This window comes from Nerophis lumbriciformis, linkage group LG22 (assembly GCF_033978685.3).
Source record: "Nerophis lumbriciformis linkage group LG22, RoL_Nlum_v2.1, whole genome shotgun sequence".
Lineage (NCBI taxonomy): Eukaryota > Metazoa > Chordata > Actinopteri > Syngnathiformes > Syngnathidae > Nerophis > Nerophis lumbriciformis.
This window is the reverse complement of record NC_084569.2, coordinates 2,631,071-2,644,958: the sequence shown is the minus strand read 5'-3', so window position 1 is coordinate 2,644,958 and position 13,888 is coordinate 2,631,071. Positions and strand designations below refer to the sequence as shown.

General features: G+C 38.1%; 1 protein-coding gene across 1 annotated transcript in view; it reads right to left on the bottom strand.

Moving 5' to 3' along the window:
- Positions 1 to 13,602, bottom strand: part of LOC133615676 (coiled-coil domain-containing protein 134-like) — a 32,481-nt gene extending 18,879 nt beyond the window's left edge. The window contains exon 1 of the mRNA XM_061974441.2: positions 13,372 to 13,602. The gene's annotated coding sequence lies outside the window, so the exon portion shown is untranslated. The remainder of the gene's footprint in view (positions 1 to 13,371) is intronic.
- Between the last annotated feature and the right edge of the window lie 286 nt (positions 13,603 to 13,888).

Sequence of the window (13,888 nt, the reverse complement as noted above, 5' to 3'; positions counted from 1 at the left end):
CTAAAGACTTTCAAGAAAAGCTGGCTACTTTCCGTGCATATTGTAAAAACAAGATAGCTGAAAAAAAGATCCGGCCAGAGAACATTATCAACATGGACGAGGTTCCACTGACTTTTGATATTCCTGTGAACCGCACTGTGGATACAACGGGAGCACGTACGGTGAATATTCGCACCACAGGGAATGAGAAGTCATCCTTCACTGTGGTTCTAGCTTGCCATGCTAATGGCCAGAAACTTCCACCCATGGTGATATTCAAAAGGAAGACCTTGCCAAAAGAGACCTTTCCAGCCGGCGTCATCATAAAAGCTAACTCGAAGGGATGGATGGATGAAGAAAAGATGAGCGAGTGGTTAAGGTAAGTTTACGCGAAGAGGCCGGGTGGCTTTTTTCACGCAGCTCCGTCCATGTTGATATACGACTCCATGCGCGCCCACATCACGCTGGTTTTTAATATATTATTAAAGTTTGACTGACCTATCTGACTGTTTTTTTGACATTCCTTTAGCGCAGTTAGATGCGGCTTATAGGTGGACAAAGTTTTGAAATATGCCGTTCATTGAAGGCGCGGCTTATAACCCAGGGCGGCTTATGGTGCGGAAAATACGGTATATATATTTTAAGAAATTCACGGTTCTCCCGAAATTCCCAAATGTCCAGGAAATTCCCATTCAAAGCATCCACCCACACTGACTGCTCTTCTCGTATATTGAACGCAAAAATATGTTTTCCTTTTTTTCCGGTAATCTCCCCATTTTCAATAAATGGGAAATATACAGAACACTCCACGTTCCAACATCCACACACTCCACTCACCCTGGACATTCAAGCCAGCATGTTTCCTGGTTCCGAAAATTCCCTGATTACCAGGAATTTTCCCTCTAATGAAAATAATGGGCAATATACAAACCTCTCCATATCCCACATTTCTAAACCGATTCCAACCGTTCCAACATCCACACACTAATCTCACCCTGGACATTCTAGCATTTCAGTTCCTCTCACATGTATCCACAGGAATGGCAAATTCTAGTATGTGATACTTTTGCCACAAGAAGCGGTGTAAAAAGTGGTCAACATGGAACCCGAGAGGGTAGGAAACATCTGATGTCTGGCATTAGCCTCATCCCCAGAGAATACTTTTCTTTCCAAGTAGCACACTTCTTCCTCCTCCTAGTCCCATTGTCTCGCCGTCCATTTTGATGTTCTTTCTCTCCCTCAAAGGCCTTTTGGAAGGGAGGGTAAGAAGATAAATAACTAAAAATAGAGCCTCATCAAATCAAGTTTTTATGAAGGCCAAATCCTGAAGAAAACAAGGGTTGATGGAGGAGGCGGGACAATAATAATTCATATGAAACATGGATCATTTAGCGAGGGTTAGACGGAGGTGACCCCGGTGAGCAGAGTTGCACTGTGAGGGTAGGATTGAGGCAATATGTGGATGACGGATTCAAGGAAGTGATCAGGTGGAATCTTACATTTATTCGGTGAAACTAAGCAGGAACAAAAAGATACAACAAGGAAGAGCAGGGGCGTCCAAACTTTTTCCCCTGAGGGCCACACACTGAAAAATCAAAGCATGCGGGGGCCATTTTTATTTTTTTCATCAATACAATATTTATATATATTTTTTACCTGAATTCAACCCATATGCTCTCATACGTGCCAACACACACACCAAACAGACACTCGCACGCAGACACAACAACCTTTCTTTGCCACAGAGCACAGCGCTGATTAAAAGCTAACTGTGTTTTTTTTGTGGGGCTCTATAATCCTTTTTCAGCGTGGTATCTACAGCAGACACGCGTGCATCTATGTACTGTCACTTTATTTTCCACACTTCGGCAATGTACATAACTGTGCCACAGCGTATATTCCCAGTCCTGCAACAATCGCTGTTTCTTAGGACTCCCAAGTGTATATATTTTTAGTAAAGTATGACAGCAACAACAATCACTGCACAAAATGATCATGTCACTCTGTCAAAGCATTAATTACGAGCTTAAGCGAACGACTGAACAACACATTGACGCCCGAATCACTACAATATTAAGTATAAACGATAAAACATTGAATATTAAGAGTATGAGAAACTAAGGATGGGCCATATGACTGAAAACTGTATCACGATATAAGTTTTTTGTAATAATTAAGGCTGAAACGACGCGTCGACATAGTCGACGTCATCGGTTACGTAAATACGTCGACGCCGTTTTTGTGCGTCGGCGCGTCGCATATTTACGTCACACTACTGTCATGGCGGAGCGCAAAGCAGACGATGCGAGCGAGGGGAAAAAAGCACGCCAAAAGTCGTCAAAAGTGTCCGAGTATTTCAATAAACGGCCTAATAATGTTGTTGTATGCACACTGTGTCGAGCGGAAATGGCCTATCATAGCAGCACAACGGCTATGAACGAACATTTGAAAAGAAAACCCCCGACAGCGTTCTTGCCATCACCATCAACAAGTCAATCGTCCGCGTGCGTATACGTTGTCATTATTACACAAAAACATGAATGTGTCATTTGTATCTGCGTTGTAAATTCATAAACTAAAGCACCGTTTGCTCTGAGAGGCGCGTTTGGCGTGCCTGTTCAGTGTTTACAAAGACGCGCTCCTCTTTAACGCTGTGGAGAGGCGGCGGCGGCGAGCGAGCGGCGAGGCGGGGCGCGCCGGGAGCGACGCCGCAAGAGACAGGGGACGACGAGCGAGCGAGGAAGAGGAGCTGAAAAGCGAGGAAAGAAAGAGAAAAGAGTTGGAAGAGAAAAGACTGTGTAAAATTAAAAGATTGTAAACCTGGCAAAGCCGTCTGGCGTTCAGTCTGTCGGTCCTGAAAGAACCCCACGGCACAAGACGTGTCACAAACGCTAACGTTAATTAGTTGTGCAAATACCTTTTACAACATTAACAGTTACATATACTATGTACAAACCAACAATTAACTTTCACTTTAATCATACTATCATTGTTGTGTTATTAAGCAAAATAAGCAATACTTTTACTTTTGTTGAAATGTTTACACTGTACACTTTTTTGTATTGGATGTTTAGCTTTATTTTTGCACATTTTAGCAAATAAGCAATACTTTTACTTTTGTTAAAATGTTTACACTTGTTACAGAATATTTCCGTTTTGCACTTTTTTGTATTGGATGTTTATCTTTATTTTTGCACATTTTAAAGCAAAATAAGCAATACTTTTACTTTTGAAATGCTTATACTATTCCAGAATATTAAGATTTGCACTGGATGTTTACTTTTATATTTGCACATTAAAAAGCAAATAAGCTACTTTTAATTTTGTTAAATGTTTACATTGTTACAGAATATTTTGTCATGTTGTTGTCAATGTTGACTGAGTGGCCATACTTTTTTTTTTGTAAATAAAAGCCAAGCCTTTTGAAAAAACTGGCCTACATTTATTTTTTCCTCTTCATTTTAAATTAAAAAAAATAATCGGTAAAAGGAAAAATAATCTATAGATTAATCGAAAAAATAATCTATAGATTAACCGATTAATCGAAAAAAATAATCTATAGATTAATCGATAGAAAAATAATCGTTAGCTGCAGCCCTAGTAATAATCGATATTGGGCATTATTGATATTTTTATGCCCTATGGAAAATATTGACCAGGAGAAAAATATATTACAATTTTCATTTGAAATGTAACCATCCTGATTATAGTCCCTCACCTATCAAGGCAGGAAGGAAATGTCAACATGGAAAACACTCAATCAATGTAAATACCATTTTTAAATCACAATAAACACTTAACCTCTTTAAATGAAGGTTCAAAATTAAGGAATTTGTAAGGAATGCTTAATAAAGTGTAACAATAAGTCCAAAGTGTAAACAGAGATAACTGCCAAGATGTTACGTGGTCTGTGTAACATGTATTTGGTCTGTTATTCTTATTCAAATGTGGAAAGGAATATATGGTATGCAGTAATTATCATTAAAATATTATTGGACCAAATTGTTGTTTTAAAGTAGCACATTTGTTATATTCTGGTATTTATTTTCTGAATGATCAAATTATACAATAAATGTTGTCTACTGACTGATCGAACACAAGTCAAAGGTTTGTGATGCTGCTTTGAACAGATGCACCCAGAGCACCAAGGGAGTTCTTGATCAGAGGGATCTTTTTATCGGGACCAATGATCAGAATTTTGTTGGAATTTATCTGGAGGACATTTGAAGACAACCAGTTTTTGATAGAGGATACACCTTTTCAGATAAAAAGTGAAACTCTGAATCAACGGCGGAGCAATACAGTTGAATATCACCTGAAAGAGACCTTTTCAAAACCACGGATCAACCGTCCAAGAGGCATCAGGTCCAACAAAAATAAAACAGGCATAGGGTGGAAATAACATCATTTAAAGTAAGGCATTAAAAGTACTTCTGTTTATATAAGAAGACGCAGTAATAAATAAAGTGTACACCATGTGACAGTCACATGAGCACATTTACAAGATTCAAAGACCTCAATAATACAACATATCTGTCAAGGCTTTCTGGGAGGATTGTTCATGTTCTCCTAGTGCCTGCGTAGGTAGACCGGCGTCCTCCCACATAGTCCAAAAACATAACAATGGATGAAAGGCACATAATCACAACAGTATTTCAAAAAGAGAGGTAAAACAAAAGTAGTGAACAGAAGGAAAAACATGATAAATAAATACCGTGATAATGTTGGACAAGCAGAAATGCACAAAGCCTACTGCTTAGTCAGCACCTGCAATGAACGAACTCGTCCAAAAGATGGCGCAATAGCACAAATAATAACACACTTTTCTGTTTATGTAGGTTCTGCGCATGTCAAAGTAAAGTATACCGATTTAAGGTGTGATGCATGAAAATGCAGGTCATAATCAGATCATTTTTCCAGGGTCCATGTACACAGGAACATTCTAATCTGAATGATGATCAAATTATACAATAAATCTTGTCTACTGACTGATCGAACAGAAGTCAAAGGTTTGTGATGCTGCTTTGAACAGATGCACCCAGAGCACCAAGGGAGTTCTTGATCAGAGGGATCTTTTTATCGGGACCAATGATCAGAGTTTTGTTGGAATTTATCTGGAGGACATTTGAAGACAACCAGTTTTTGATAGAGGATACCCGTTTTCAGATAAAAAGTGAAACTCTGAATCAACGGCGGAGCAATACAGTTGAATATCATCTGAAAGAGACCTTTTCAAAACCACGGATCAACCGTCCAAGAGGCATCAGGTCCAACAAAAATAAAACAGGCATAGGGTGGAAATTACATCATTTAAAGTAAGGCATTACAAGTACTTCTGTTTATATAAGAAGACGCAGTAATAAATAAAGTGTACACCATGTGACAGTCACATGAGCACATTTACAAGATTCAAAGACCTCAATAATACAACATATCTGTCAAGGCTTTCTGGGAGGATTGTTCATGTTCTCCTAGTGCCTGCGTAGGTAGACCGGCGTCCTCCCACATAGTCCAAAAACATAACAATGGATGAAAGGCATTTCTCCTCATTCTGAACACATTGCCTGCTAATAAAATTGCACTCGGCTGCTGTGCTAAGTGCTGCACACAAAGTAGCACTAAGTAGTCCACGTCAACAAAGACTATACTGTACACTCAATCTACTGTAAACCCAGCTATTCCAGATACAAACTCTGAAACTCAGCTGCCAGAATATCTGTTCTGAGTCAGTTCAATCAATCCTGAGTATGTTTAGTGCACATAAACGGACATGATCAATGATTCTACCATTCACCATAGCAACCTGCGGCCGCCTTTCTCTACCCGGCTTGAAGTGAAAGTGTTAATGGGAGTATGAAGACTTTCTTTACACAACAATCTCGAAGTGAGGGTGAGGATTAACCCCCGAGGAGGTGAACAAATAATAATATAATACAAAAAACTACATTTTTTTTAAAGAAACAAAACCAAATTGTTTGTCTAAATAGGTTATAGTCTAGATCTAGTCAGTCAAACGGTGGTACGTGTACCACTAGTGGTACACGGGCTCCATCTAGTGGTACGCCAAAGAATGACTTGATTAAAGTGTTTTATTTTACCGTATTCAAACACAGTGTTACTGTTCAAAGTATGTGTAATGTTACAGTGGCCACAAATATTAAATATACTGGTTAAATATAACCTCAGCCTTGTTTTTAATGAATACTTAGGCCTACTACGCTGCTGTATTTTAATGTTGTTATTATGGTGGTACTTAATGAATACTTAGGTCTACTATGCTACTGCATTTTAATGTTGGTCATTATGGTGGTACTTAATGAATACTTAGGTCTACTACACTACTGTATTTTAATGTTGTCATAATGGTGGTACTTAATGAATACTTAGACTGACTACACTACTGTATTTAATGTTGTCATTATGGTGGTACTTAATGAATACTTAGGTCTACTACACTACTGTATTTTAATGTTGTCATAATGGTGGTACTTAATGAATACTTAGGTCTACTACACTACTGTATTTAATGTCATTATGGTGGCACTTAATGAATACTTAGGTCTACTACACTACTGTATTTAATGTTGTCATTATGGTGGTACTTAATGAATACTTAGGTCTACTACACTACTGTATTTTAATGTTGTCATTATGGTGGTACTTAATGAATACTTAGGTCTATTACACTACTGTATTTTAATGTTGTCATTATGGTGGTAGTTAATGAATACTTAGGCCTACTACACTACTGTATTTTAATGTTGTCATAATGGTGGTACTTCATGAATACTTAGACTGACTACACTACTGTATTTAATGTCATTATGGTGGTACTTAATGAATACTTAGGTCTACTACACTACTGTATTTAATGTCATTATGGTGGTACTTAATTAATACGTAGGCCTACTACACTACTGTATTTAATGTTGTCATTATGGTGGTACTTAATGAATACTTAGGTCTACTACACTACTGTGTTTAATGTCATTATGGTGGTACTTAATGAATACTTAGGTCTACTACACTACTGTATTTAATGTTGTCATTATGGTGGTACTTAATGAATACTTAGGTCTACTACACTACTGTATTTAATGTTGTCATTATGGTGGTACTTAATGAATACTTAGGTCTACTACACTACTGTATTTAATGTTGTCATTATGGTGGTACTTAATGAATACTTAGGTCTACTACACTACTGTATTTAATGTTGTCATTATGGTGGTACTTAATGAATACTTAGGTCTACTACACTACTGTGTTTAATGTCATTATGGTGGTACTTAATGAATACTTAGGTCTACTACACTACTGTATTTAATGTTGTCATTATGGTGGTACTTAATGAATACTTAGGTCTACTACACTACTGTATTTAATGTTGTCATTATGGTGGTACTTAATGAATACTTAGGTCTACTACACTACTGTATTTAATGTTGTCATTATGGTGGTACTTAGGCCCCGTTTACGCTGCACACCAAAGATCGGATATTTGTTGCCAGTCTAAACGCTCCAAGGTGCTTTAGATCTGATTTCCTCGCAACAGAGATAGTCTGAATCCGATTGGAATCTGATATTTTCAAATGTGACAGTAGCGTAAAAGTAGATACGTCTTCACAACATCCGGTTTTGGTGAGCAAAGGAGCAAAAAAAATAACAAAGGAGTAGCTTCGGGGCAACTCTGTGACCATTCTTAACTGGCCCAGCCAGAGTCCTGGCATAAACCCAGTTGAGCATCTCTGGAGGGAGCTGAAAATGGCTCTCCACCAACATTCATTACACAATCTGAAAAAAACTGAAGATGATCTGCCAGGAAGAATGGCAATGGATCCACCAAGTCCAGGTGTGAAAGAACATTTCCAGGAATACTCATGGCTGTACTAGCTTGAAAGGTTCAAATACTCAATACTGAGCTCAGGGTCTGAATACTTATGACTAGTGATGGGTCCGGCAACACCGATGCATCGGCGCATGCGTCGAGCTCATAGAGCAAAACCCTGTGTCGGTGCGCGTACCGCTTTTAGAAAGTCACGTGACCGATCATGAGCTGTTTTGGTCACGTGACCGATACGCCAACTGTGTCGCACTGACGCCTCCTCTGTGCCCTGTGAGCGGCTCTTTTCTACAGCCGGAGAAATAATAACTAAGAAGAGAAATCGTCTAAAATGTAATACGTCGGATTTTTTTATTTTTTTTAATAAAAATGTGTAAAAAAATAAAATAAAAACAAGTCCCAGTCCACAATCACCCACAACACGTTCTCTTAGATTTCCATGTTATGATACATGTTCACATTATTTATTGACTGTATCTAAAAAAGATAAAAATATATTTTTATTTAAATGAAGATATGAAATAATCCTAAATGAAATACAATGACTTGGTTTATATTATTGTATATACTAGGGCAGGGGTCACCAACGCGGTGCCCGCGGTCACCAGGTAGCCCGTAAGGACCAGATCAGTCGCCCGCTGGCCTGTTCTAAAAATAGCTCAAAGAGCAGCACTTACCAGTGAGCTGCCTCTATTTTTTAAATTGTATTTATTTACTAGCAAGCTGGTCTCGCTTTGCTCGACATTTTTAATTCTAAAAGAGACAAAACTCAAATAGAATTTGAAAATCCAACAAAATATTTTAAAGACTTGGTCTTCACTTGGAATAAGCGGTAGAAAATGGATGGATGGATGGGTCTTCACTTGTTTAAATAAATTCATTTATTTTTTACTTTGCTTCTTATTACTTTTAGAAATACAATTTTAGAGAAAAAATACAACCTTAAAAATGATTTTAGGATTTTTAAACAAATATACCTTTTTACCTTTTAAATTTCTTCCTCTTCTTTCCTGACAATTTAAATCAATGTTCAAGTAATTTTTTTTTATTGTAAAGAATAATAAATATTTTAGCTTCTGGTTTTTCGACGAAGAATATTTGTGAAATATTTCTTCAAACTTACTATGATTAAAATTCAAAAGAATTATTCTGGCAAATCTAGAAAATCTGTAGAATCAAATTTAAATCTTATTTCAAAGTATTTTGAATTTCTTTTAACATTGTTGTTCTGGAAAATCTAGAAGAAATACTGATTTGTCTTTGTTAGAAATATAGCTTGGTCCAATTTGTTAAATATTCTAACAAAGTGCAGATTGGATTTTAACCAATTTAAAACATGTCATCAAAATTCTAAAAATGATCTTAATCAGGAAAAATGACTAATGATGTTCCATAAATTCTTTTTTAAATTTTTTCAAAAAGATTCAAATTAGCTAGTTTTTCTCTTCTTTTTGTCGGTTGAATTTTGAATTTTAAAGAGTCGAAATTGAAGATAAACTATGTTTCAAAATTTTATTTTAAATTTTTTCTTGTTTTCTCCTCTTTTAAACTGTTCAATTAAGTGTTTTTTTCCCCATCATTTATTCTCTACAAAAAACCTTCCATAAAAGGAAAAAAAAATGTACGACGGAATGACAGACAGAAATACCCTTTTTTTTTAAATATATATACATTTATTTATTTAGCTATTCTTGTTTAAATCACACTTACGTGTAACTTACAAATGACAATATATTTATTTATTTAAGTGTGTATCAAACTGGTAGCCCTTCGCATTAATCAGTACCCAAGAAGTAGTTTTTGGTTTCAAAAAGGTTGGTGACCCCTGTACTAGGGCATCAAATCAGTGTCAGTTGAGTCGGTCCATAGGTTGCCTGTAGGGATTTTTAATGTCCAGCAGATGTCAGTATTTAGTGACACAGTATCGACACAGTATCAATACAGTTTTACAATGTGTCGAAACGCTTCATGACGCCTCATCAACCCATCACTACTTATGACCATGTAGTATTTCACTTTTACTTTTTTTTATACATTTGCTTCTGGTTTTTTCAAGATGGGGGGCTAAGTGTACATTAATGACAAGTTAAATTAAAATTTTTGGTTTTATCAAATGGCTGCAATGAAACATTTAAAGGGGTCTGAATACTTCCCGTAGACACTGTACATGTGCATGCATACACACATTTAAAAAAAGAAATTAAATCAAGGAAACAATCACTGATTGCAGTCATAAGATTTGGATTCAGACAAAATATAATTTACATCAGCATTACTCTGTTGGTAATACATTTTCTACCGCTTGTCCCTTTTGAGGTCCACGGGGGTGCTGGAGCCTATCTCAGCTGCATTCGGGCGGTAGGCGGGGTACGCCCTGGACAAGTCGCCACCTCATCGTTAATTATTATAAAACATCGACTATTTCCTATTTTTGCTGTGTTTTTTTAGTAAACACTCCATTAGGGGGCGCCACATCCCTGTGCTTTGCCACAAGAATCGCCATTTTGAATGCTGCCTCGCTTAAAACACTTCGTAGCACAAACATTTAAACAATACTGAAAACAACACAAATAAGCAAGAATAAAATGTATACAAGTAAATAAAATGCACAAATGAAAGTAGAATAAAAATGGCAGACGCTGAATCTGTGTGTGCAATAAATGAATCAAACGGCTGGCAACTGCGAATCGCTTCTCATTGCTCATTTAAAAGAGTCGTTCAATTAAGTTGATTCGTTTGCGAATGTCACATTTTGAGAGCACAACCAATATAGTTGGTGGACAGTGTTTTTCAACCTTTTTTCAGCCAAGGCACATTTTTTGCCTTAAAAAGATGCGGAGGCACACCACCAGCAGAAATCATTAAAAAAATGAAACTCAGTTGACAGTAAAAAGTCGTCGCAATTGTTGGATATGACTTTAAAGCATAACCAAGCATGCATCACTATAGCTCTTGTCTCAAAGTAGGTGTACTGTCACCACCTGTCACATCACACCCTGACTTATTTGGACTTTTTTTCTGTTTTTCTGTGTGTAGTGTTTTACTTCTTGTCTTGCGCTCCTATTTTGGTGGCTTTTTCTTTTTTTTCTGTATTTTCCTGTAGCAGTTTCATGTCTTCCTTTGAGCGATATTTCCTGCATCTACCGTATTTTCCGCACCATAAGCCGCCCTGGGTTATAAGCCGCGCCTTCAATGAACGGCATATTTCAAAACTTTGTCCACCTATAAGCCGCCCCGTGTTATAAGCCGCATCTAACTGCGCTAAAGGAATGTCAAAAAAACAGTCAGATAGGTCAGTCAAACTTTAATAATATATTAAAAACCAGCGTGATGTGGGCGCGCATGGAGTCGTATATCAACATGGACGGAGCTGCGTGAAAAAAGCCACCCGGCCTCTTCGCGTAAACTTACCTTAACCACTCGCTCATCTTTTCTTCATCCATCCATCCCTTCGAGTTAGCTTTTATGATGACGCCGGCTGGAAAGGTCTCTTTTGGCAAGGTCTTCCTTTTGAATATCACCATGGGTGGAAGTTTCTGGCCATTAGCATGGCAAGCTAGAACCACAGTGAAGGACGACTTCTCATTCCCTGTGGTGCGAATATTCACCGTACGTGCTCCCGTTGTATCCACAGTGCGGTTCACAGGAATATCAAAAGTCAGTGGAACCTCGTCCATGTTGATAATGTTCTCTGGCCGGATCTTTTTTTCAGCTATCTTGTTTTTACAATATGCACGGAAAGTAGCCAGCTTTTCTTGAAAGTCTTTAGGCAGTTGCTGTGAAATAGTAGTCCGTGTGCGGATGGAGAGATTGCGTCTTTTCATGAACCGGAAACCTGTCGCTTAGTAGGAGCCATTTTGTGGTCTTTACAGATGTAAACACACAAAGGAAATGAAACGTAATATCCGCGCGCTTCTTCTTCTTCTTCTACGCGGGCGGGTGGTTGCTTACAGTAGAAGAAGAAGCGCTTCCTGTTCTATGGGGGCGGGTGCTTACCTTGGCGGTTGCTTGCGTAGAAGAAGAAGCACTTCCTCTTCTACGGGACCCTGGATCTCAGGAAACAGAGTGGACCGACACCAGCAGATGACATGGCACCCCAAACCATCACCCAACCATGCAAATTTTGCATTTCCTTTGGAAATCGAGGTCCCAGAGTCTGGAGGAAGACAGGAGAGGCACAGGATCCACGTTGCCTGAAGTCTAGTGTAAAGTTTCCACCATCAGTGATGGTTTGGGGTGCCATGTCATCTGCTGGTGTCGGTCCACTCTGTTTCCTGAGATCCAGGGTCAACGCAGCCGTCTACCAGCAAGTTTTAGAGCACTTCATGCTTCCTGCTGCTGACCTGCTCTATGGAGATGGAGATTTCAAGTTCCAACAGGACTTGGCGCCTGCACACAGCACAAAATCTACCCGTGCCTGGTTTACGGACCATGGTATTTCTGTTCTAAATTGGCCCGCCAACTCCCCTGACCTTAGCCCCATAGAAAATCTGTGGGGTATTGTGAAAAGGAAGATGCAGAATGCCAGACCCAAAAACGCAGAAGAGTTGAAGGCCACTATCAGAGCAACCTGGGCTCTCATAACACCTGAGCAGTGCCAGAAACTCATCGACTCCATGCCACGCCGCATTAACGCAGTAATTGAGGCAAAAGGAGCTCCAACCAAGTATTGAGTATTGTACATGCTCATATTTTTCATTTTCATACTTTTCAGTTGGCCAACATTTCTAAAAATCCCTTTTTTGTATTAGCCTTAAGTAATATTCTCATTTTGTGACACACGGAATTTTGGATTTTCATTTGTTGCCACTTCAAATCATCAAAATTAAATGAAATAAACATTTGAATGCATCAGTCTGTGTGCAATGAATAAATATAATGTACAAGTTACACCTTTTGAATGCAATTACTGAAATAAATCAAGTTTTTCAAAATATTCTAATTTACTGGCTTTTACCTGTATATATGAAATACTTGACTTGGTGACTAGCTGTCAATATACTCCTCCCCTCTTAACCACGCCCCGCCCCACCCCCGACCACGCCCCCACCCTCCACCTCCCGAAATCGGAGGTCTCAAGGTTGGCAAGTATGCTTAAGACCCACTTTTAATCTTTGGCTTTTAACACTACGTGAGTTGTGTGGTCCTCTGTGTTTTTTTTTTTTTAATTTTGATTTCTATTTACTGTTTTAAATGGTTATACCCTTTAAAATCGTTTTTAATCATATTTATTTTATGTTGTTTTTTATATGTGTTTATTTTTTGTTTTTATTCAGTCATTGGTGGAGCTAAGGATAATATTTGAATATTGTTTTTAATATTGTTGTGCAGCACTTTGGAAACATTTTTGTTGTTTAAATGTGCTATATAAATAAAGTGGATTGGATTGATTGAAGACGTCAAGCACAAGGAGGGAGAGCAAGTAGAGCAATTGAACCCTCATTTAGCCCAATTTCTTGTCATTCTTCATTAACACGAGGAACGATATCTTAGCTAACACATGTAAACACGTGGATTTAGTAGAACGTATTTGTGGAAACGACACTCACCGTATTGAAGTCAAAAGTAGCGTCGTTCAAGCGAACCTATTCTCCCATGAATGGTAACCAAAGCCCGGCGGAGCAAGAAAGGCACCAGGCGGTGCTTTGGCGATGTTTGACCGACGTGCGGCTCGCTGCTCCCCGACCAAATCCGGCAGCACACTCGGCGTCCCTCCGACGAATGACAGGCGAGCGGCCACTCCGCACGGACGATGGTTTCCACACGGGTGAGTATGAGGGAGACACCGACCGGGGCTTCGTTCCGTTTCCGCCTAAAAAATATAAATAAAAAAATTAATAAATTAAAATAAAAAAGCAATCGGTATTTTCTGACTTTGAACACGGATGCTATGTATTCATGTTTATTTTGATTTATACTAGTTTAACGTTTAAAATGTGCAAATGTGTCAAGTCAACTATACATGTGTATATTATATATAAAATAAAATAAAAATAATAATACAATAATAATATATATATATATATATATATATAAAATAATAATAATAAATAATATATTATATAT